At 45.5% G+C, this 25113-nt stretch overlaps 1 protein-coding gene across 3 annotated transcripts in view; it reads right to left on the reverse strand.

Moving 5' to 3' along the window:
• The window catches only part of COPZ2 (COPI coat complex subunit zeta 2), a 143538-nt gene that overhangs the window by 76792 nt on the left and 41633 nt on the right, over positions 1 to 25113 (reverse strand). The window lies entirely within an intron of this gene.

Below are 25113 nucleotides of genomic sequence, written 5' to 3' on the forward strand. Positions count from 1 at the left end.
GGATTTCATCACTTCTGGTTTCGGCTCTTTGTTTACCTGGTGGCCAGGAAAGCGGTCGGTCAGACTAATTTCTGTCTGGAGGGCAGAGGAGAGATTTGGGGTCTAATAGAATCCACCACTGGTGGAACTGTCTCAGTTTCTTCAAGAGGGACTCCTCAAAAGGATACCTCCTAGCGAAACCCTTAGGTATCCCAACCGTGATTTTCATGGAACCTTGGCAGGTTCAATTTTGAGGCCTGTGTTTGCCATAACCTTGGTCTCCCAGACGTTGATGGATGGGCAAAGCTTCTATGCCAGGATTTGGAAGGGGGTCAGCATCCCCCTGAGCTGGCGGATCAGTTAATACAGGGGTTACAGTATAACTGTGATGCCTCTCTGGATGTGGCCCCTTTGGCCTGCAGGGTGTCTGTGACAGCGGTGACTCTTCGCCGCATGATTTGGCTGAAATGCTGGTCTGCGGACCAAGCCTCCAAAAAGGTGCTGACGGATCTCCCCTTTGTGGGGGACCGCTTGTTTGGAGTTTCTATGGAAGAGATCATTAAAGGTCTCACGGGAGGTAAGAGCACCCTGCTGCTTACGTAGGTTACTAAAGGCAGAGAGCCTCGCCACAGATATGGTCCTGTCTTCTCGGCCCACAAGCGGCCCTTTCGTCCCGCTAGGTCACAAGTCTTCTAAATCCTCCCGTACATTCTAGGAAGGTTCCAAGAGACCCTGGGTTGGTAAATCAAAAGCGAGCTCCGCTGGCCCCGCAGACAAGTCTTCCTCTGCCTGAAGGGGCGCCCTCCCCCATACATTGGGTGGGGGGACGTCTTTGCTTCTTTCCGGACCTGTGGACCTCCTTCATTCAAGACATATGGGTCCATGAGTGTATCCAGTCTGGTTACAAGATTGAGTTTCGGTCCTTGCCTCCGGCAAGGTTCTTTCGTTCCAACTTGCGCCTGTCTCGAATCGGCTACAGGGCCTTCTCAGGACAGTTCAGGATTTGCTCTCACAAGGAGTCATTGTACCAGTTCCAGAGTCGTTTTCAGGGGTTTTATTCAAACTGATTTAGTGTCCCCAGGAAGGAAGGCAAGGTCCATCCAATCTTGGACCTCAAGGTCCTGAACCTCTTTGTGCAGGTTCAGAAATTCAGAATGGAGTCCATTCGCACGGTAGTGGCATCCCTTCATTAAGGGGATTTTCTGGCCTCTATCAATATCAAGGACGCTCATCTTCATATTAGGTATCGACCGATTATCGGCAACACCGATATATCGGGGGCAGATATGCACTTTCCCCGATATATCGGAATCAGCCCCTGAGGTTACCGATATTGCGGATATTTCGGGAAAGTGCTTGTACCGGAGTGATGCCTGCAGCTAGAGGCATCACCCCGGTACTGGTATCCATAGCCGACGGTCGGCTGTCTTGTAATGACAACCGATGCGGCTGAGAAGCCGCTCGGATATCATTACAAGGAGCGGGAGGGGACGTCTCCTCCCTCCCGCTGCCTTCCGCGGCTTGCCCGGGTGTCCCGTCCCACCGGGAGACCTGGGCATCCTACCTGCATGGCCGCCGAAGAAAAGACCCGATCAAAGCCGCATTTGGCTCTGATCGGGTCTCCATGTAAAAAACCCGGAAGTGATGTCATGACATCACTTCTGGGTACTCAGCGCCAAATTCAAAATAATGCAAGCATTCAAAATGCCAAGTTAAGTGCAGAGGAGGGGTTTGGGGTCTTTTAGACCCCCAGATCCCTCCACAAGAGTACCTGTAAAAAAAAAAAATTTCTAAATGTCCGAAAACATCGGCCAATATCGGCCAAAATCCGATGACCAAAATATTGGTAATAAAAAAACTATATCGGTCGATCACTACTTCATATCCCAATATATGTCGGTTATGAGCGTTTTGCTGCTGTAGGCGAGGAGCACTATCAATTTGTGGCATTACCCCTTGGTCTCCCCTCAGCTCCTCGGGTGTTCACAAAAGTGTTGGCCTTGGTGTTAGCCTTGCTCAGGCACAGGGGGATTGCGGTACTGGGGTGCCTGGATGATCTCCTTCTGCGAGCAGAGTCCTGCAGGACTATTTGGACATTACTGTGCGAACTCTACAAGAGTTTGGCTGGACGCCGAATATTTAAAAATCAGCTCTGACTCCATTCAACAAATTGCACTACCTGGGCCTGACTCTGGATTCAGCCTCGGCTCGGGTGTTTCTTCCAGAAACGAAACTGCTGAAGTTTTAGCATGCGATTTGGCTCCTGTTATCCAACTGCCGGTCTCTCAGGACTTGCATGCAAGTGCTGGGTTTGATGGTTTCTACCTTTAAAGCGGTTTCGTTTTCTCAGTTTCACGCCAGACCTCTACAAAAGGAGATTTTGGCCAAATGGGATGAGAATCCTCGGTTCCTGGACAATCTGGTCCTGTTGTGCCGGAGTACGAGGGGATCCTTGCTGTGGTGGCTCCATTCCACGGCGCTCCAGCAGGAAAGTCCTTTCTTTCCCTGTACTGCATGGTGGTTTCCACGGACGCCAGCCTGTGTGGGTGGGAAGGTGTCTTGGACACGCAATCAGCCCAAGGAGTTTGGTCTTGGGAGGATTCCAGCCTGCCAATCAATATCCTGGAAATTCGGGCGATCTGGCTTTGCCTGTCCACAGTGCACAGATCGTCTGCAGGGGTGTCAGGTAAGGATTCAATCGGACAATGCCAGGGCTGTGGCATATGTCAATCATCAAAGGGGCACCAAAAGTGCCCTAGCGGCCAAAGAAGTGCCCGGCATTCTAAGGTGGGAAGAACGCTTTGTTCCAGCCCTCTCTGCTGTACACATTCCCGGGTCAGAAAATTTCCAGGTGGACTACCTCAGTTGGCAGGCCCTGAGTCACGAGGTGTTTCTACAACTGTATAAAACAAGAAAGAGCTGTGCTTGTAACAATCAATTCAATAAAAATGAATAAAAAATATATATAAAAAACAAAGACAACAGCAGCTGCACATATGTCAGGATATAAACATACTGTACACAATAAAAAGTTTAAATTATTACAATTTAAATTATAACAATTATAAAGTAATTGGTGCAGCACTAGAGAACAAGCATCTAAAAGTTCCAAAAAATCTGTGTGTAGTCTTATTCAGTTTAAATCAGTAAATGTCCATGATTCCAAGATGGTTTTGCTGGGTTAAACATATCACCACCACCAGATGTCACAAAACACACTGACCCTCACCGTCGGGCTGATAAGACTGCACCAGATAAATAATCCCCACGCTGGTTCATCCAAACTTAACCACAGATCCCCATCAGTTCTCAGGAACATGAATGACAGATGAGTCACAGATCCTCAAGATCCTCATATGGCCCCAAAAATAGTGAAAAGGCTCATAGTGCAGTAAATTAAATTAAAGTAGTGCTTTATTGAATCATAAAATACACTCACATTCTATTCGGAAGGCTTCAGCGTGTAAACAGTGTGGGTTATTTCCTTCCAAGAAGATGGCCGCTGCATCCTCCGGCGCAATGACGTCACATGCTCCGTAGCCCGCCCGACACAGCGTTTCGTCAACAATGACATCATCAGGGGCGTGGTTTGTTTCTACAACTGTGTCTCCCGTGGGGGACCCCCGAGGTAAACCTGTTAGCCTCTCGCCTCAACCGTAAGGTTCCGAGGTTTGTGGCAAGGTCTTGTGATCCCCTGGCAGACACCACAGACGCTTTGGTGGCCCCTTGGGGCCAGTATTGTCTAATATATGCCTTTCCTCTGTTACATCTTCTGCCAAGACTTCTGCGCAGAATTGAGGTAGAAGGGATTCCAGTCATTCTGGTGGCCCCAGACTGGACTCCACTGTCTTGGTACGCAGGCCTGGTAAGACTGGTAGCTGATGCCCCTTGGCGACTCCCTCTCAGAGAAGATCTTTTGTTTCAAGGACCGATCTTTCATCCTGCTTTATGGTTGCTGGCTTTAACGACTTGGCTATTGAAAGCCAGGTACTGAAGGACAGAGGGTTGGTGGGGGGGTTCCGCCCCGTTCATTTTTGGTGTCACGTCTGCTGGAGTTTCTACAAAGAGGTGTGGAGATTTCAGCTTTGGCAACTTTTTTCCAATGCCCGTTGGCCATGAATTCCTTGGTTCACACGTTCCTGCAGGGGGTTCGCCATCTGGCTCCTCCTGTAAGGTCCCTGGTGCGTCCTGGGGATCATAATCTGGTACTGTCGGTTTTTCAAAAAGCGCCTTTTGAAAATATTAATGAACTTCCTCTGCTTACTCTGTCACAGAAGGTGGCTTTCTTGGTAGCTATTACTTCTGCACGCAGGTCTCAGAGCTGCCTGTGTTGTCCTTTTGGTCACCTTACCTGGTGATTCACAGGGACAAAGTGGTACTGCATCCCTGTCAGTCATTCCTTCCTAAGGTTGTCTCGGGGTTCCATTTAAATGAAGACATTGTGTTGCCTTCGTTATATCCTGAGCTGAAACATCCAAAAGAAATTGCCTTGCATTCCCTGGATGTGGTTCAGGGTGTACTTGGCAGCGACTGGGCCGGTAGGTGAGCTCTAGTTGTTCCTGGTTGAGCTTCTGGTTTACCTGGTTGGCCAAGTTTAGCCCTTTTGGGAAAAAATGTTATTGCTGTGTTTTTTCCCACCCCTCATGTCGACACTGCTTTGGGATGTCCCAAGGTTTAAAGAAGGAACGGAGCTGTGTCCGTCAATGAATGAAAGAGAAAACTGGATTTTTGTATTACTGTACAATCCTTTTCTCTGATGTTCATTGAGGGACACAGCACCCACCCCTCTGTTGAGTTGGGTTATGTATTCTTCTGACACTGCTTGTTACAAAACTGAAGTCCTATAGCAGGAAGTTGGGGTAGACCCCCTGGGACTGCCCTATAGGCATAGTCAATTATTTTGTGCCTAGTGTCCTACTCCTAAGGAGAGCAGCATAACCCAAGGGTCAAGGAAGATATGGAGCTGTGTCCGTCAATGAACATCAGAGAAAAAATTTTACGGTAAGACAAAAATCCATTTTTTTTTTCAAATGTTTTTTCCATTTATTTAGAAAAAAAAAAAACAGTAGTGATTAAATACCACCAAAAGAAAGCTCTATTTGTGTGAACAAAATAACAATTTAGTTTGGGTATACAGTGTTACATGACGGCACAATTGTCAAAGTGCGACAATGCTTAACCACTTAAGCCCCGGAGGATTTGGCTGCTAAACGACCAGAGGGTATTTTGCGATTCGGCACTGCGTGACTTTAACGGACAATTGCGCGGTCGTGCGATGCTGTACCTAAACGAATTTGGCGTCCTTTTTTTCCCACAAACAGAGCTTTCTTTTGGCAGTATTTGATCACCTGTGCGATTTTTTGATCACGCGCTATAAACAAAAAAAGAGCGTAAATTTTGCAAAAATAGCAATATTTTTCCCTTTTTTTTATATGAAATTCCCCCCAAAAAAATGTAAAAATCAAAATTTTTTAATATTTTCGGCCAATTTGTTTTCTGCTACATATGTTTGGTAAAAAAATCGCAAAAAGCGTATTTTGATTGGTTTGCGCAAAAGTTATTGCGTTTACTAACAAAGGGAAAGATTTTTGTCATTTTTGTTGTTTTTTTTTTTAACGCGTAATGGCGGCGATCTGCGATTTTTTTTGCGGTACTGCGACATTGCGGCGGACAGATCGGACCCTTGACTGACATTTGTGACACTTTTGGGGTTACCAGTGACATTTCTACAGTAATCAGTGCTATATATATGCACTGTTACTGTAAAAATACACTGGTAGTGAGGGGGTTAACTTTATTTGAGAGGGAGGGGCTGTGTGTGTCCCTAGGGGCGTGATTCTAACTGTGATTGGCTGTGGCTTCAACTGTATGCAGAGTGATCAATGGATCTACATAGTAGATCCATGTGATCATCTCTCATACAGAGAGGAGAATGACAGGCAGCTTGTTTACACAAGCTGCCTGACTTTCTCCCTCTCCCCCGCCGATCGCAGAGTGGCCGGCGGCGATCGGGTCCGCCGGTCACACGCGCGGGGGGGGTCCGTGACCACGCGGGAGCGGGAGCGCGCCTCCGGCGGCGCGCGCTCGCTCCCTAAACCCTCACAGGCGAGCGACGTAGACCTACGTCACTTTGCCTGTGAGGGGCTGACCGCCGCCGTAGATAGTCGTGCGGCGGTCGGCAAGTGGTTAAAGCTGAAAATTGGCCTGGGCGGGAAGAGGGTAAAAGTGCCCGGTATTGAAGTGGTTAAAGCTGTGAAAATAATGCTCACAATGCATAGAGAAAACTTAAAGTGAATCTGTGGACACTTCATGCAAGTCAAAGTAAAAACATGTTCCTAGTAAGCATTTTACTCCATCTTAAATGTTTGTTGTCTTGTTCCAGTCTGGCACTGAGCATGCGCAAATAAGGAGATTATAACCTTAGTGTTTACTATATGGCTTTGATGCATTTACAAATGTGCACACAGGCCCCACTGTGCATAAGATGAATTTACTAAAAAGTGCAGTGTGCTTAGAGTCTACACTTCAGTGTCTGAATGAAGGCTAGCTAAACAGTGCCTAAAAAAAGTTGATATTTCTCTAGTGTTTTTGGGTCTATCTGACCACTGCTAGAGATATGACATGCACATGTAGGAAGATAACCACATGAAGTTCATATGAACATACTATAGCGTTCATAGTTATAATTTCTCCCTGGTCCCTAAACCCTACTCCATAGAAGCTAAGGTTTCCATACACTGCACTGATGATGGTCAGCAGGCCTTGTGTAGCTTGGAATAAATAGCACTAGGATGATAATAGCACAATAAATAATACTAGGCTGCATCTGTATTATACACCAGTGGTTCTGGACGTGCAGTTGGTTAATGGGGTCAGCAAGGCTCAACTAACTAAACTGAAATGAATAATGCCCTTGCTTTTGTAGCCAGGTGCAGGCTAACATAGTATGAATACAGCGAACCTTACCTCATTCTGGTAAACGGCGGACTGCACTGCAGTTGCCAGTCCTGAACGCTGAATTTACATCCATGCTCCATCCATACTTACATAGTTACATAGTAGGTGAGGTTGAATAAAGACAATAGTCCATCCAGTTCAACCTGTGTAGGTGTGTGTGGCTGTAATCATCTCACATACCCCTGAATGTTCTGATCCTTGAGATGTAAGTCTAAGAGTCTTTTGAAAGCCACCATACTACCCGCAGAAACCACCTCTTGTGGTAGAGAATTCCACAATCTTGTAGCCCTAACAGTAAAGAACCCCCCACGTTGCCTGAGGTTAAAACGCTTCTCCTCTAATCGCATTGTATGCCCTCGAGTCCTCATGCATCCCTTTGAATGAACAGCTTTTTTTCTAAGTTGGGAATCCCCATTAAGATATTTATAAATTGCTATCATGTCCCCCCTCAGACGTCTCTTCTCCAGGGAGAATAAATTGAGCGATTGCAGACGCTCTTCATAGTTAAGGTCCTCCAATCCCCTAATCAGTTTAGTTGCCCTTCTCTGGACTCTCTCCAGCTCCAACACATCCCTCCTGAGGACTGGCGACCAGAACTGGACAGAATACTCCAGATGACCTGGCTAGGGTAAAGTCTCATTTTCTGTGTGTGCTGACTGCCTTCAGGATCTGGTGAGCGGGCTTATGCACAAATCACCTTCTTGTCAGTAACATACAACAAATGGACACTGCATGCAGACATCATAGCTTGCCACTTCTACCATACCCACTATTTGCTTGCTGACTGCTAGAAAATTATATTCTTTCCTTGAGGACTTCCTTTTCCTACATCTTTGAGCTCCAACGTCCCAGTGAAGACCGTGTTTAGGCCTAACATTTGGACTATCTTTATCTCATAATCTGCAGGGATTCAGCTGGACTGAATACTGCCTAAATCCGTACATAGGAGTAGAGATCCCTGCAGGCCAGCTCTTCTCTCTAGTCACAGCCCCATCACAATTGAGCTGTCTGGGCCCATTCAATTATTCAATGTATACTGTACTGTCTTTTTCTGCATGTAATGTATTATTTTTCATTACTGTTCTGTTTGATTTTCTGTACATACCTGATTTCTGAGTGTTCAACTCAACCAGCTTTGGGTGCAGTCCCAGGGTTTGGCTGACTGACACTTTATTGCACCCACTGCTTATTTTTGTCAATAGAGAAAGTCCACTGAATTCAGCTTATATTGTGTCTGTGGTTCATTTAAAGCAGTATACATTATGCCTAGAGTATCAGAAGGGTTGGGGAGTTCCCAGAGTCGGGGCAGCACAAGAGGACCAGCAGTAGTCCTTACGGGGGTAGCACTACACTTTTTTGGTATATGCCATGGAATGAGAAATTTGAGAATACCTTCTGTTCTAAGGCTGTACTAAGCTATGCACTGATTTCAGTTGCAGGGCTTTCTGAATTACAATAATCCATTCTCGCCATAACCCTTATGATTATACTTTCTTGTTGTATTTACTATAAAATAATAATTTTCTTCAGTGGTTTATTGAGGACACAATAGACCATTTGGATACACCCTACCATTCCGAATTTAGACACTGACAAGCAGACAGCTTGGCCATTCCTTTGGGGAATTTCCTATTCTGCAGAGAAGGTCAGCTGCGGGAGAAACTACCAGTCAAACATTTTAGGAGATCATAGGTTATTCATTAACGCAAGCAATAGGCCTGATAACTCAATTACAAAAATTCCTTTTCAGTCAGCATTCCTTGGGGGACAATAGACTATATTGGACACCATAGCAATCCCAAATAAGGGGAGAGAAAATAAAAACTTATTAATATTAAAACTATTTTATTGTATTTTTAAATTTTACACTGTCCCTTTAAAAATATTTTTTTTTAATCACTTTTATTGCTATTACATGGAATGTAAACATCCATTGCTATAACAATACAGCATGACAGGTCCTCTTTATGGAAATATATGGAGTCTAAAAGACCAAAAACATTTTTTTTTTATATTTTGCTTTAAGAAAAAAAAAAAAATCATGTTTATATGGCCCGAGAACCAAAAGTGACTTTGCTCTGGTCCTCCAAGGGTATAGAGATGAGCCATGGGAGTAAACAAACCAAATCACGACCATCTTTTTTAGGAAACTTTCATCCCCTTTAGAGTTTTGTTGAACTGTCCAACTAACCTATCAGTTTGGGTATGATATACAGAAGTCTATAGGTGCTTACTTTTAAACAATTTACAGAGCTCCTTCATAACCTTAGACATAAAGGGAGTCCCTCAAGCAAAAGCCCTATTGTCGTGCACATTCAAAATGTGAAAACTATGGATGTGTGGGTTTTAAAAGGACTACCTTTAGATATTGGGTGGCAAAAACTACTATACTGGTACTAATATGGTGTCCCCTGGCTGACTCAACTAAGGGGCCCACCAAGTCCATGCCTATGGGATCAGACAGTGCCTTGGTATCAGCAAACTTCAAAAATGATGGCATTTATACGACAGGCTGGGCAGAACTCACAGAAGTCCTTGATCTTCTTGTATACCCTGGGCTAGTAAAAATGCTGCAAAGCCCATTCCTGAGTTTTAGCCTCCTCAAGCACCTGAGCATGAGTCAACTGAAACACTTTGCTCTTAAAAGGCTGGGGTATCACCAGTTTTTCAACTACTTTTTCATGGCTGGTCTATAGAAGTCCTAGAACTCAGTGCAGTTTCACCCCATTAACAGTTCATGTTGCAACCTTGGCATCACCCTATCCTTTAGTAAGGCAGTACTGGGGTGGGTAGGGTCATATGGGCTATGGGATAGTTATTTGTTTTGTTGTGCCCACAGATGACACCCACTCGTTCTCCAGGTTTTAGCTTTCCCAGCAACTTATTGGCCACAACCTCATGTCCAGGTATGCAGATTTGTTTAATGTGCAAGTATTTGCATATTATGGCAGACTTACCTAGTAAAGAGGCTCCCTTTAGCACTGCAATGTCAGCGCTCCCTTCCACCATCTTTTGGCTCTCGATAGGCTTGTCAAAGATCAAATAACTCCTACACATGTGTATGGGACTTAATTTGTCCTGACACAGAACTGTGCAAGGACTGTACGCTCAACTGCGCATGTGCAGCTTAAGCCGGCCATACAATACCAGCAGACTAAACAGGCTGGACATTCATCAGCACCCACCACTGTCAGAATACACTAATCAGCGACATCAGTGATATCTATGTTCACGACTGGGAGGAAGCCGCATACAGACGGAACTCCACAAGTACAGTGTGGGTTGTGGTTCCGTTACATTGGTGGCAAGCAGTGGGATGCTTCCTGCAGTCTGGGACATCCAAACCTCCACCGGGATCCAAGGTCCGGATAGCAGAAGAGGAGAGGTACAGATATCAGCCGCCATGGAAGAGGAATTAGGAAGGAGGTTGCGAGAGATGTGGATACAGCAGAGGGGACCAGTGTCAGAGAAGGTCCTGCTAGGATGGTATGATGTAATCTGCTGGGAACTCTGGAAGGAAGCGCTAGCCCGTGAGCAGCGACACCAGGGAAGAATCCTCCCCTCCTTCCAGGAAAGGTACTGATCGCAGTACGAAGTTCAAATGGTGTTTTTGGGGAAACAACCACACAAGGAATGGAAAGCTAACTTAAAGCGGTTGTAAACCTGAAAAAAAATAAAATTAAATTAAAAAAAACCTGCAAGACAAAGGCATAATGAGCTAGTATGCATCGCATATTAATTGTATGCGATTAATTGTACCTACAGGTAAGCCTTATTATAGGCTTACCTGTAGTTAAAAGTGTCAAAAAGTGGTATACTACCACTTTAAGCAGGCTGTTCCAGGTGGAGATGCTGTTGGACGAGAGCTACAGAGCCCTCCGCTGGTATGTAACCCAAGCGTGCCCATGGAAAGCGGACAACAGCCCAATGGAAGGCTTTTGCTACGGTGGCCTGGGGCTGTTATTAGAGAGGCTGTCTGAGGTCCCCGATTTTGGGGGCGATTTGGAGTGGCGTTTGGAGGAAGTATTGGAATACAGAGAACAGAAGCTGAATGTCTTGGAAGTGCACTGGGAGATTTGGAATTTCTAGCCAATCAGGAATGGTAGCTGGAGATCGCCTACAGACGACTGCTAGACTCTGCCTGGGCTCCCCTTGCCTGGGAATATCCAGAAGTACCAGCTGACAGTCCAGAAATCCTGACTGAAGAATCGAGAATGTGGCAAAGTAATAGTGTGCTTTGCTCACCTGCACCCACGGTTTTGGATGCGGAGGTCTTATGGCGGATGCAGCAAGTGCTGACTCACCTTGATGAACCGGTTTCTGCACAGGACGAGCTTGGATGGAGGAATGCGTCTGTCCAGCCCCTGGATAAAGGTAGGGGTGAAGAGGAAGCCATCTTCATTCCCCAACCACGGATCACAGATTTAATTGACTTTCCATCAGAAGATGATATGGATGATAAATCACCTGCCAACGTGTTGGCACTGGGCCCGAGAGCCACCAGCCCATGCCCTGGACTTTCAGCAATTCCAGAGGCTGGGGATTTAATAGACTTTTCTGCTGAGGAGGAACATCCCAGTGAGCCTACAGCAGGAGAGTGAGCATCCAGGCATAGCACTGCTGATCTCTGCCTGCAACAATTGGTGACCCAGGAAGATGTGTGCAAGGCCACTGACTTTTCAGTTTACTTTCCTGCAGAACAGCTGGCATCAGGGTCTAACAGCACTGAGCACTGCCCAACACCAACAGCAGCTTCAGCCTTAATGAGAGAAGAGGCAGCTGCCCTTTCAACTACACCACTGATAGGGACATGGGATTTCCTGCCAGCAGCATCTGTGGAGTTACAAGAAACCTCTCCAGCTGAAGCTCTGACACCTGGACAGAAGGTCCAAGACCTCTGCCCCACACCTGTGGCAGTTCCAGAGGCCCAGGGTGAGAAGGTGGTGATCACTCCCCAACAGCAGCTACACAGTTCAGAGAAGAAGGTGGTCATCCTTCCTCCCCAGCAAGAGATCCACAGTCTGGGAGCGGAGGAAGCCAGTCTCCCTCCCCAACAGTTAGCCGGAGCGGATTATGTGGAGTCCCCAGCAGAAGTGCTGGCAATAGGGCTGAGTGCTACCAACCTCTGCCCAGCACCCGCAACAGCTACAGAGTTCCAGGAAGCTGGGGAAATCGGCCCCTCACCCCAGTGGCAAGCTGATGAAGTGAAGCTTCTACACCCAGCTGAAGCGCTGGCAGCCGGACAGAAAATCAACGACCTCTGCCCCACACCTGTGGCAGTTTTCTGGAGGCCCAGGGTGAGAAGGGAGAAGAGGTTGTTATCCTCCCTCCCCAACAGTCAGAGTGGAGGAAACTGTCTTCCCTTCCCAGCCAGGATCTGTGCATCTGGGAGACAGTACCAGAGAAAGGTTGTCCCAACCGCCAGATGAGGGTAAGGAAGATGGAGCACCTGACTCCCCTTCCCAGCAGCAGACAGTGCCCCAAAATGACGACACCAACCCAGCAGAAGAGCTGGCAACAGAGCTGAGTGTGGCTGGCCTCTGCCCTCAACGTACAAAAGATGGAGCTCCTGTGGTAGTGGATGGGACTGCAGTCTTCACCTTTATAACCCAGGGGTGCTGGGCAGTCGGCCCAGGTCCCCAACAGCATCAGAAAGTGAGCCCAGCCACCCTGTCTTCTCTCCAGTGGCTGAAAGGACTCCAGGGAGAAGGGCCAGTCCACGCTTCCCCCCCGCAGCGGGTATGTTCTACGAGAGAGGCAGAGGTTGGCTGGGTGAGTAATGCTCTATTCGGGACAATATGTTTGGGGTACTGTGTGGGTACAGAGTACAGACATTGGGGGAAAGAAACTACAGATTACCTTCAAAGTTAACCCATTTGGGGTCCCCTCCTGTGTTAGTCTCCTTCCGAAAGGGGAGAGATGTGATGGGAGTCACTTTGGTTGGAGGGTCCGTGGAACACAGCTTACCTTAGAGAGGTTGGGAAATATCTCTCTCAGCCCCCTAGGCCCCTCTTATGTGTAAGTCATCCTGTGTCTATTAGGGACACAGGGTGACCAAGAAGCCCAGTCTGCCCTGCCCAAACCAGACTTCCACAGGCTGATTGGCTATGAGAGCTCCATACGCCCTGCCGGGACAAACTTACTAACTATGTTGAACTTTGTCAAGGAAGCTGCCATGATGGATTGACTTTTTGGGACTTGTTACCCGACTGACTCAGGCACAGACCGATTGGAGGTCTGGTACCTGGTTAGTCTACATTTGGGGGGGGAAGATATGTGATGGTACTCACTGTCACTGGGAGTGAAAGACAGATACTTAAGGGACACTGAGAATATGGCTTGGATTGCTTCAAATGGGGTCGGTATTTACACTTATGCTAATGTGTATTGTACTTCAATGTCAGAGACAGGCTCTCCCTATTGTTTGTGTATTGAGGTGGATTCTGTTAAGTATGTCTGCCCCATTGTTAAATGTTAATGAACTCACATACAGTATTGTTTCTGTCCAGATAGCTAGATAATTAGTTCAGGTTAATTCTATTTCTGTATACAATTTCACCTGCATTTGATAATGTAATCAGGCAACCCCTGACCTGTGTGTGGTAATCTAATCAGGAGGGGGAGGTCTATGTTGTATATAAATCCTGTGTGACTGTTCAAAAAACAGAAGATTCCAGTACAAGCTAAGTTTTAGGCTAGCTTTGTATGGGGGCGGCTGGAAAATCTGATATCTATGTTCACGACTGGGAGGAAGCCGCATACTGACGGAAGTCCAGAAGTACAGCGTGGGTTGCTGTTCCGTTAAATATAAATAAATATAAAAATGTAATGTGAACATGTAGACCTTGCATGTTTCTTTGCAAGGCCTTTATACAGTATCTCACAAAAGTGAGTACACCCCTCACATTTTTGTAAATATTTTACTATATATTTTCATGTGACAACACTGAAGAAATGACACTTTGCTACAATGTAAAGTTGTGAGTGTACAGCGTGTACAGTGGTGATCGAAAGTTTGGGCACCCCAGGTAAAAATTTGTATTAATGTGCATAAAGAAGCCAAGGAAAGATGGAAAAAATCTCCAAAAGGCATCAAATTACAGATTAGACATTCTTATACTATGTCAACAAAAGTTAGATATTATTTCCATCACTGACACTTTCAAAATGACAGAAAACAAAAAAATGCAAAAGTTTGGGCACCCTGCAGAATTTATAGCATGCACTGCCCCCTTTGCAAGGCTGAGACCTGCCAGTGTCATGGATTGTTCTCAATCATCGTCTGGGAAGACCAGGTGATGTCAATCTCAAAGGTTTTAAATGCCCAGACTCATCTGACCTTGCCCCAACAATCAGCACAATGGGATCTTCTAAGCAGTTGTCTAGAAAACTGAAACTGAAAATAGTTGACGCTCACAAAGCTGGAGAAAGCTATAAGAAGATAGCAAAGCGTTTTCAGATGTCAATATCCTCTGTTCGGAATGTAATTAAGAAATGGCAGTCATCAGGAACAGTGGAAGTTAAAGCAAGATCTGGAAGACCAAGAAAAATATCAGACAGAACAGCTCGCAGGATTGTCTGAAAAACAATTCAAAACCCACGTTTGACTGCACGATCCCTCCAGAAAGATCTGGCAGACACTGGAGTTGTGGTACACTATTCCACTATAAAGAGATACTTGTACAAATATGGTCTTCATGGAAGAGTCATCAGAAGAAAACCTCTTCTACATCCTCACCACAAAAATCAGCGTTTGAACTTTGCAAATGAACATATAGACAAGCCTGATGCATTTTAGAAACAAGTTCTGTGGACCAATGAGGTTAAAATTTGACTTTTTGGCCGGAATGAGCAAAGGTACGTTTGGAGAAGAAGGGGCACAGAATTCAATGAAAAGAACCTCTGTCCAACTGTTAAGCATGGGGGTGGATCAATCATGCTTTGGGGTTGTATTGCAGCCAGTGGCACAGGGAACATCTCACGAGTAGAAGGAAAAAATGGATTCAATAAAATTTCAGCAAATTTTGGATGGTAACTTGATGCCATCTGTGAAAAAGCTAAAGTTAAAGAGAGGATGGCTTCTACAAATGGATAATGATCCTAAACACACCTCGAAATCCACAGGGGATTACATCAAGAGGCGTAAACTGAAGGTTTTGCCATGGCCTTCACAATCTCCTGACCTCAACATAATTGAAAATCTATGGATAGATCTTAAAAGAGCAGTGCGTGACAGACAGCCCATAAATCTCAAAGAACTGGAAGACTTTTGTAAGGCTGATATGGCAAAGATACCTCAAACAAGAATTGAAAGACTCTTGGCTGGCTACAAAAAGCGTTTACAAGCTGTGATACCCCAAAGGGGGCAGTACAAGGCATTAACTCTGCAAGTTTGGGGCCCAAACTTTTGCAGACGCCGTGTTTTTGTTTTCTGTTATTTTGAAAGTGTAAATGATGGAAATAAAATCTAACTTTTGTTGAAATATTATAAGAATGTCTAATCTCTAATTTGATGCCTTTTGGATATTTTTCCATCTTTCCTTGGCTTCTTTATTCACATTAATACAAATTTTTATCTGGGGTGCCCAAACTTTCGATCCCCACTGTATAACAGTGTAAATTTGCTGTCCCCTCAAAATAACTCAACACACAGCCATTAATGTCTAAACCGCTGGCAACAAAAGGGAGTACATCCCTAAGTGAAAATGTCCAAATTAGGCCCAATTAGGCATTTCCCCTCCCCGGTGTCATGTGACTGGTGTCGCTCTCACTGGTCACTGGAGGTTCAACATGGCACCTCATGGCGGTTTAACAGGACAGGTTCCACTCAGAACAGGCCTCACCATAGTCGACCAAAGAAGTTGAGTGCACGTGCTGTGCATCATATCCAGAGGTTGTCTTTGGAAAATAGATATACGAGCAGTGGCGGCCCGTGCATAGCAGGCGCCAGGGCGCCGCCCCCTACCCCTAAAAAAAAGAAAAAAAAAAATGACAGCGAACAAATAAAGTTTAAAAAAAAAAAATTGGGTTCGCCGGCCTTTGTAAGGGAAGTGGTGGCTAGGGGGGGGGGGTGGGGTTACGTCCCAGAAGAGGCGCCGATCGGCAGCCTTCTGGGGGCGTAACCCGATCGCAAGTGCTTGCGATTGGACACCCCCACTTTCGGATATCCTGGCTGCGATTGGTCCAGTCTCCAGCCTGGACCAATCATCATCCAGGACATCCGATCCCTGACGTCACAATGGGGGCGGTGCCGGTGCGTGAGTCAGTCACTCACCGCCGCTCGGAGGACGAGGGAGAAGCCGCTCTCCTTCCCACCGCCGCCGCCGCCGCAGAGAGGACGTACTGGATCGAGGAGGGAAGAACCCGCCGCCGCCGCCGCCGCCAGGTAAGTGCATTAAATTGAAGGGAGCACGCACGCTGCACTCTGCATTGATTGGGGGACAATGCTGTGGGCACTCTGCATTTATTGGGGTACATTGCTGTGGCACTCTGCATTTATTGGGGTACATTGCTGTGGCACTCTGCATTTATTGGGGGACAATGCTGTGGGCACTCTGCATTTATTGGGGGACAATGCTGTGGGCACTCTGCATTTATTGGGGTACAATGCTGTGGCGCTCTGCATTTATTGGGATACAATGCTGTAGCACTCTGCAATCATTGGGGTACAATGCTGTGGGCACTCTGCATTTATTGGGGTACAATGCTGTGGCGCTCTGCAATCATTGGGGTACAATGCTGTGGCACTCTGCAATCATTGGGGTACAATTCTGTGGCGCTCTGCATTTATTGGGGTACAATGCTGAGGCGCTCTGTATTTATTGGTGTACAATGCTGTGGCGCTCTGCATTTATTGGGGTACAATGCTGTGGGCACTCTGCATTTATTGGGGTACAATGCTGTGGCACTCTGCAATCATTGGGGTACAATTCTGTGGCACTCTGCAATCATTGGGGTACAATTCTGTGGCGCTCTGCATTTATTGGGGTACAATGCTGAGGCGCTCTGTATTTATTGGGGTACAATGCTGTGGCGCTCTGCATTTATTGGGGTACAATGCTGTGGGCACTCTGCATTTATTGGGGTACAATGCTGTGGGCACTTTGCAATCATTGGGGTACAATGCTGTGGCACTCTGCAATCATTGGGGTACAATTCTGTGGCACTCTGCAATCATTGGGGTACAATGCTGTGGCACTCTGTAATCATTGGGGTACAATTCTGTGGCACTCTGCAATCATTGGGGTACAATTCTGTGGCACTCTGCAATCATTGGGGTACAATGCTGTGGCACTCTGCAATCATTGGGGTACAATTCTGTGGCACTCTGCAATCATTGGGGTACAATGCTGTGGCAATCTGCAATCATTGGGGTACAATGCTGTGGCACTCTGCAATCATTGAGGTACAATGCTGTGGCACTCTGCAATCATTGGGGTACAATTCTGTGGCACTCTGTAATCATTGGGGTACAATTCTGTGGCACTCTGCAATCATTGGGGTACAATGCTGAGGGCACTCTGCAATCATTGGGGTACAATGCTGTGGGCACTCTGCATTTATTGGGGTACAATGCTGTGGGCACTCTGCAATCATTGGGGTACAATTATGTGGCACTCTGCAATCATTGGGGTACAATGCTGTGGCACTCTGCAATCATTGGGGGACAATGCTGTGGGCACTCTGCAATCATTGGGGACAATGCTGTGGCGCTCTGCAGTGATTGGGGACAATGCTGTGGCGCTCTGAATTGAAAGGGGCATGCACGCTGAACTCTGCATTGTGGGGGCACAGCACAGTGTTTATTGCATTGAAGGGGGCACAGCACAGTGTTCATTGCATTGAAGGGGGCACAGCTTCAAAGTCACGCAATTTTTTTACTGCGTTTTTTGGCGCGAAGCAATACCTATTACATTTTTCTTTTTGCGCCCCCCCAAAAATTTTGAGCACCAGCCGCCACTGCATACGAGTGCTGCCAGCATTGCTGCAGAGGTAGAAGGGGTGGGGGTCAGCCTGTCAATGCTCAGACCATATGCCGCACACTGTATCAAATTGGTCTGCATGGCTGTCATCCCAGAAGGAAGCCTCTTTTAACCACTTTACCACCGGAGGATTTTGCTGTCTTCCGTCCAGGCCACTTTTTTGCGATTCGGCGCTGTGCGACTTTAACTGACAATTGCGCGGTCGTGCGACGCCGTACCCAAACTAAATTTACGTCCTTTTTTCCCCACAAACAGAGCTTTCTTTTGGTGGTATTTGATCACCTGTGCGATTTTTACTTTTTGCGCTATAAACAAAAAAAGAGCGTTTATTTGTTTTTTTTTTAACGCGTAATGGCGGCGATCTGCGATTTTTTTTATGGGACTGCGACATTGCGGCGGACAGATCGGACCCTTGACTGACATTTTTGACACTTTCGGGGGTACCAGTGACATTACTGCAGTAATCAGTGCTATATATATGCACTGTTACTGTAAAAATGACACTGGCAGGGAAGGGGTTAATTTTATTGGAGAGGGAGGGGTTAATGTATGCCTGGTGCTTACTGACGTGTGGGAGGGAGGGGACTGAGTGAGTCATGGACAGATCGGATGTCCAGCTATGCTGAACAGTCCGATCTGTCACTCCCTGTCACTATGGAGATCCGCCCGCTTGTGTTTACACAGGCGGGCGGATCTCCACACTAGATCCCCGACGATCGGGGGAAGAGCGGCGGCGATCGCCGCTGCTCCTCCCCTGGCCCGACTCCCGCTGTGACTGAAAACAGCGGGAGCGAGCCTCCGGCGGCGCGCAAGCGCCGCCCAGAAGGGGGAGTGTCTGACGACGTAGTACTACGCCGTCAGACGATAACGAGCCACTCTGCCGCAGTAATATTACTGTGGGCGGTGGTAAAGTGGTTAAAGATGATGCACAAGAAAGCCCGCAAACAGTTTGCTGAAGACAAGCAGACTAAGAACATGGATTACTGGAACCATGTCCTGTGGTCTCATGAGACCAAGATAAACTTATTTGGTTCAGATGATGTCATCTGTGTGTGGCGGGAACAAGGCGAGGAGTACAAAGACAAGTGTGTCTTGCATACAGTCAAGCATGATGGTGGGAGTGTCATAGTCTGTGGCTGCATGAGTGCTGCTGGCACTGGGGAGCTACAGTTCATTGAGGGAACCATGAATGCCAACATGTACTGTGACATACTGAAGCAGAGCATGATCCCCTCCCTTCCGAGACTGGGCCTCAGGGCAGTATTCTATTACGAAAACGACCCCAAACACACCTCCCAGACGGCCACTGCCTTGCTAAAGAAGCTGAGGGTAAAGGTGATAGACTGGCCTAGCATTTCTCCATATCTAAACCCTATTGAGCATCTGTGGGGAATCCTCAAACAGAAGGTGGAGGAGCGCAAGGTCTCTAACATTCACCAACTCCGTTATGTTGTCATGGAGGAGTGGAAGAGGACATTAATGGCTGCGTGTTGAGTTATTTTGAGGGGACAGCAAATTTACGCGGTTATACAAGCTGTACACTCACTACTTTACATTGTAGCAAAGTGTCATTTATTCAGTGTTGTCACATGAAAAGATAATAATAATAAAATATTTACAAAAATGTGAGGGGTGTACTTACTTTTGTCAGATACTGTAGGTGCATCCAAAAAAATTAGAATATCATCAAACAGGTTATTTATTTCAGTAATTCAATTTAAAAAGAGAAACTCATTATATACACTGCTCAAAAAAATTAAAGGAACACTTTGAAAACACATCAGATCACAATGGGGAAAACTTTCATGCCGGATATCTATACTGATATGGACTATGATATATGAAATTAAAATTATCAACCTACTGAGGGCTGAACTCAAAGATAACCCCGAAAATCAAAATGAAAAAAATTTCTTTGCAGAAACTTAAAATGGTACTCTTAGTTTGTATGGCCCCCACATGCTTGTATGCATTAGGGCATGCTCCTGAGACGACAGATGGTGCCCTAGGGTATTTCCTCCCAGATCTGGACCAGGGCATCACTGAGCTCCTAAACAGGCTGAGGTTCAACTTGGCAGTGTCGGATGGCCCGAAACATAATGTCCCTGAGGTGTTCTATTGGATTTAGGTCAGACGAACGTGGGGGCCATTTAATGGTATCAATTCCTTCACTCTCCAGGAACTGGCTGCATACTCTCGCCACATACAGCCAGGCATAGTTGTGCACCAGGAGGAACCCAGGACCCGCTGCACCAGCGTAGGGTTTGACAATGGGTCCAAGGATTTCATCCCGATACCCAATGGCAGTCAGGGTGCCATTCTCTAGCCTGTAGAGGTCTGTGCCTCCCCAGACCATCACTGACCCACCACCAAACTTATCATGCTGAACGATGTTAAAGGGAGCATAACGTTCTCCACGCCTTTTCCTGACCCTTTTATGTCTGTCACATGCACCCAGGGTGAACCTGATCTCATCTGTGAAAAGCACAGGGTGCCAGCAGTGGACCTGCCAATTCTGGTGTTCAAAGGCCATCGAGCTCCACGGTGCCGGGCAGTGAGCCCAGGGCCCACTAGAGGATGTCGGGCCCTCAGGCCACCCTCATAAAGTATGTTTCTGATTGTTTGGTCAGAGACATTAACACCAGTGGCCTTCTGGAGGTCATGTTGTAGGGCTTTGGCAGTGCTCATCCTGTTCTTCCTTGCACAAAGGAACAGATGCCGGTCCTGCTGATGTTAAGGACCTTCTACGGCCTGAGTAGCTGCCTGTCTCCTGGAATCTCCTCCATGCTTGTTGAGACTGTGCTGGTAGATACAGCAAAGCTTCTGGCAATGCCACATATTAATGTGCCATCCTGGAGGAGTTGGCCTGCCTGTCCAACCTCTATAGGGTTCAGGTATTACCTCGTGCTACCAGTAGAGACACTGACCCTAGCCAAAGGCAAACCTAGTGAAAAACAGTCAGAAAAAATGAGTAGGGGAAAAAAAATGTCAGTGGCCTCTACCTGTAAAACGATTCCTGTTTTGGAGGTCAACTCATTATTGCCCATCTAGTGTACCTGCTGTTAATTTCATTAACACCAAAGTAGCTGAAACTGATTAACAACCCCCTCTGCTACTTAACTGACCAGATCAATATTCCAGGAGTTTAATTGACTTGATGCTATACTCTTATTAAAAAGTGTTCCTTTCATTTTTGTTTTGAGCAGTGTAGATTAATTACACACAGAGTGATATATTTCAAGCATTTATTTCTTTTAATTTTGATGAATATGGCTTACAGCTAGTGAAAACCCAAAATGTAGTATCTCAGAAAATTAGCATAAGACCAATAATAAAAAAAAAATAATAAAGATTTTTAATACAGAAATGTTGGCTTACTGAAAAGCATGTCCATGTACAGTACAGTATACACTCAATACTTGCTCGGGGCTCCTTTTACATGAATTGCTGCATCAATTCAACGTGGCGTGGGGGTGATCAGCATGTGGCACTGCTGAGGTGTTCTGCAAGCCCAGGTAGCTTTTTTCATAGTGGCTTTCAGCTTGTCTGCATTGTTGGGGCTGGGGTGCCTCATCTTCCTCTTGACAATACACCACAGACTCTCTATTGGGTTTAGGTCAGGTGCGTTTGCTGGCCAATCAAGCACAGTGATACCAGGATCATTAAACCAGGTATTGGTACTTTTGTGGTAGGGGGGGGATGGGTGCGCTGATAGTGTGTTGAAGCTGCTCCCGGTATTCAGTGCTTGGTGAATATGTAAAATAAATGAAGTGTATTGGGGTGCGCTAAACAACAATAAATCAAAACATATGAATAAAAAATTAAAGCATATGACAGAACATAAATAAAGATGTTCGTGAATAATCAATAGGTGCATAAACACAAAAGTTCATAAGTGTCCATAGATGGGTGATGATATAAATGCAAATTGACTGAGTCTCAGTCAAAGTCCAATCGGAAGAAACCGGTCAGATTAGGAGCCGTACACGTCACACAGATACTTGCGGTCCGTGCTGCAGCCGGACGCAAGCCTCTTCAGGAATTTCTGGCACTATTTTTCTTATGCTGATTTTCAAGACATCCTAATTGTAAGTGCAATACCGCTTGTTTTAATAAATCTAAAAGGGTAATACACTATCAGTCCTCTGTTCCTTCTGTTATATGGTGGAGCTGAAACCGTCAGCGTAGCTGTTGTGACAGATTCTGTGGATCTTAAGAGAAGGGGAAGGCAGTGTCTTTGTGGATACAAGAGTATACTGATTGCCATCTGGTAAGAGGCTAACCCAGGTGTTTTGCAGGAGGTGATTGCCTGTTCACTACGGAGATTGAATTTTGTTCAGCACATGAGTTTAATATTTGCACCTTATCCTTTTTCCGTTCGGTAAGGAGAAATTTCACTTGGTGGTGGATACACTTTGGATGTTGAATCAAGTTACAGTTTTTCACCAATTTGCATTTATATCATCACCCATCTATGGACACTTATGAACTTTTGTGTTTATGCACCTATTGATTATTCACGAACATCTTTATTTATGTTCTGTCATATGCTTTAATTTTTTATTCATATGTTTTGATTTATTGTTGTTTAGCGCACACTTCAGGTATTGGTGCTTTTAGCAGTGTGGGCAGGTGCCAAGTCCTGCTTCAAAATGGATTTAGCATCTCCATAAAGCTGGTCAGCAGATGGACGCATGAAGTGCTCTAGAATTTCTTTGTAGAGGGCTGCATTGACTTTGGACTCGATAAAACACAGTGGACCAAAACCAGCAGATGAAATGGCTCCCCAAATCATCACTGACTATGGAAACTTCACACTAGACCTCATGCAACTTCGATTCTGTGCTTCTCCACTCTTCCTCCAGACCCTGGGACCTTGATTTCCAAATTAGATGCAACATCTTCTTTCATCTGAAAAGAGGACTTTGGACCACTGAGTAACAGTCCAGTCCTTTTTCTCCTTAGCCCAGGTAAGACACTTCTGAGGTTGTCAAGAAATGTGACAGTTGTAGCCCATGTCCTGAATACGTCTGTGTGTGGTGGCTCTTGAAGCACTGACACCAACCATAGTCGACTCTTTGTGAATCTCCCCCAAATACTTTAATGGCCTTTGCTTCACAATCCTATCAAGGCTGTGGTTATCCCTGTTGCTTGTGCACGTTTTTCTACCACACTTTTTCCTTCCACTCAACTTTCCAATAATATGCTTGGATACAGAATTCTGTGAACAGTCAGCTTCTTTAGCAATGACCTTTTGTGACTTACCCTGCTTGTGGAGGGTGTCAATGACTGTCTTCTGGACAACTGTCAAGTCAGCAGTCTTTCCCATGATTGTGTAACCTACTGAACGAGACAGAGACCATTTAAAGGCTCAGGAAATTTTACAGGTGTTTTGTGTTAATTAGCTGATTAGAGTGTGACACCGGTCTTAAATATTCTAATTTTCTGAGATACTGAATTTTGGGTTTTCACTAGCTGTAAGCCATAATCTCCAAAATTAAAAGAAAGAAATGCTTGAAATATATCACTGTGTGTAATGAATCTATATAATTATAGAAGTTGCACTTTTTGAATTACTAAAATAAAGTTTTGATGATTGTGACAGAAGTCACCTTGGTTGGGGGGGCCCACGGAACCCAGCTTACCTTAGAGAGGTTGGGAAATCCCTGTCTCAGCTCCCCAGGTCCCTCTTATGTGTAAGTCACCCTGTGTCTATTAGGGGCACAGGGTGACTGAGAAAATGATGGACAACTACTTAATGGACACTGAGAATATGGTTTGGATTACTTCAAATGGGACTGTAATTTGTATCCACAATATCCCTGAAGAAATCTATGATACAGTAATTCCACTGGATCAGAATGATGGAACATTGTATGAGCTTTACCATATAGCCTGTTGTAGACCGTTGCCATGCCGTCTGATATTCCTGATTAACCTCCCTGGCGGTATGATTCTTTCCGATTTTAGGTGCTGAAAGCGGTACCATTATTTTGCATGTAATTCTTGAGAATGAGCAGCCCAAACCAACTATTTACATAGGATTTTCTTTTTACTGTGCGTTCTTCTTTATAACATCTCGGGTATGATAAAGTTTGAAACACAAAATCATAAATTATAATATAATAAATGACTATAAATAAGTTAAAGTATGCACAGTGCCTTGCGAAAGTATTTGGCCCCCTTGAACTTTTCGACCTTTTGCCACATTTCAGGCTTCAAACATAAAGATATAAAACTGTAATTTTTTTTGAAGAATCAACAAGTGGGACACAATCATGAAGTGGAATGAAATTTATTGGATATTTCAAACTTTTTTAACAAATAAAAAACTGAAAAATTGGGCGTGCAAAATTATTCAGCCCCCTTAAGTTAATACTTTGTAGCGCCACCTTTTGCCGCGATTACAACTGTAAGTCGCTTGGGGTATGTCTATCAGTTTTGCACATCGAGAGACTGAAATTTTTGCCCATTCCTCCTTGCAAAATAGCTCGAGCTCAGTGAGGTTGGATGGAGAGCATTTGTGAACAGCAGTTTTCAGTTCTTTCCACAGATTCTCGATTGGATTCAGGTCTGGACTTTGACTTGGCCATCCTAACACCTGGATATGTTTATTTGTGAACCACTCCATTGTAGATTTTGCTTTATGTTTTGGATCATTGTCTTGTTGGAAGACAAATCTCCATCCCAGTCTCAGGTCTTTTGCAGACTCCATCAGGTTTTCTTCCAGAATGGTCCTGTATTTGGCTCCATCCATCTTCCCATCAATTTTAACCATCTTCCCTGTCCCTGCTGAAGAAAAGCAGGCCCAAACCATGATGCTGTCACCACAATGTTTGACAGTGGGGATGGTGTGTTCAGGGTGATGAGTTGTGTTGCTTTTACGCCAAACATAACATTTTGCATTGTTGCCAAAAAGTTCGATTTTGGTTTCATCTGACCAGAGCACCTTCTTCCACATGTTTGGTGTGTCTCCCAGGTGGCTTGTGGCAAACTTTAAACAACACTTTTTATGGATATCTTTAAGGAATGGCTTTCTTCTTGCCACTCTTCCATAAAGGCCAGATTTGTGCAGTATACGACTGATTGTTGTCCTATGGACAGAGTCTCCCACCTCAGCTGTAGATCTCTGCAGTTCATCCAGAGTGATCATGGGCCTCTTGGCTGCATCTCTGATCAGTCTTCTCCTTGTATG

The sequence above is a fragment of the Pelophylax lessonae genome, assembly GCF_965119305.1.
Source record: "Pelophylax lessonae genome assembly, chromosome: 11".
In the NCBI taxonomy this organism is placed as follows: domain Eukaryota; kingdom Metazoa; phylum Chordata; class Amphibia; order Anura; family Ranidae; genus Pelophylax; species Pelophylax lessonae.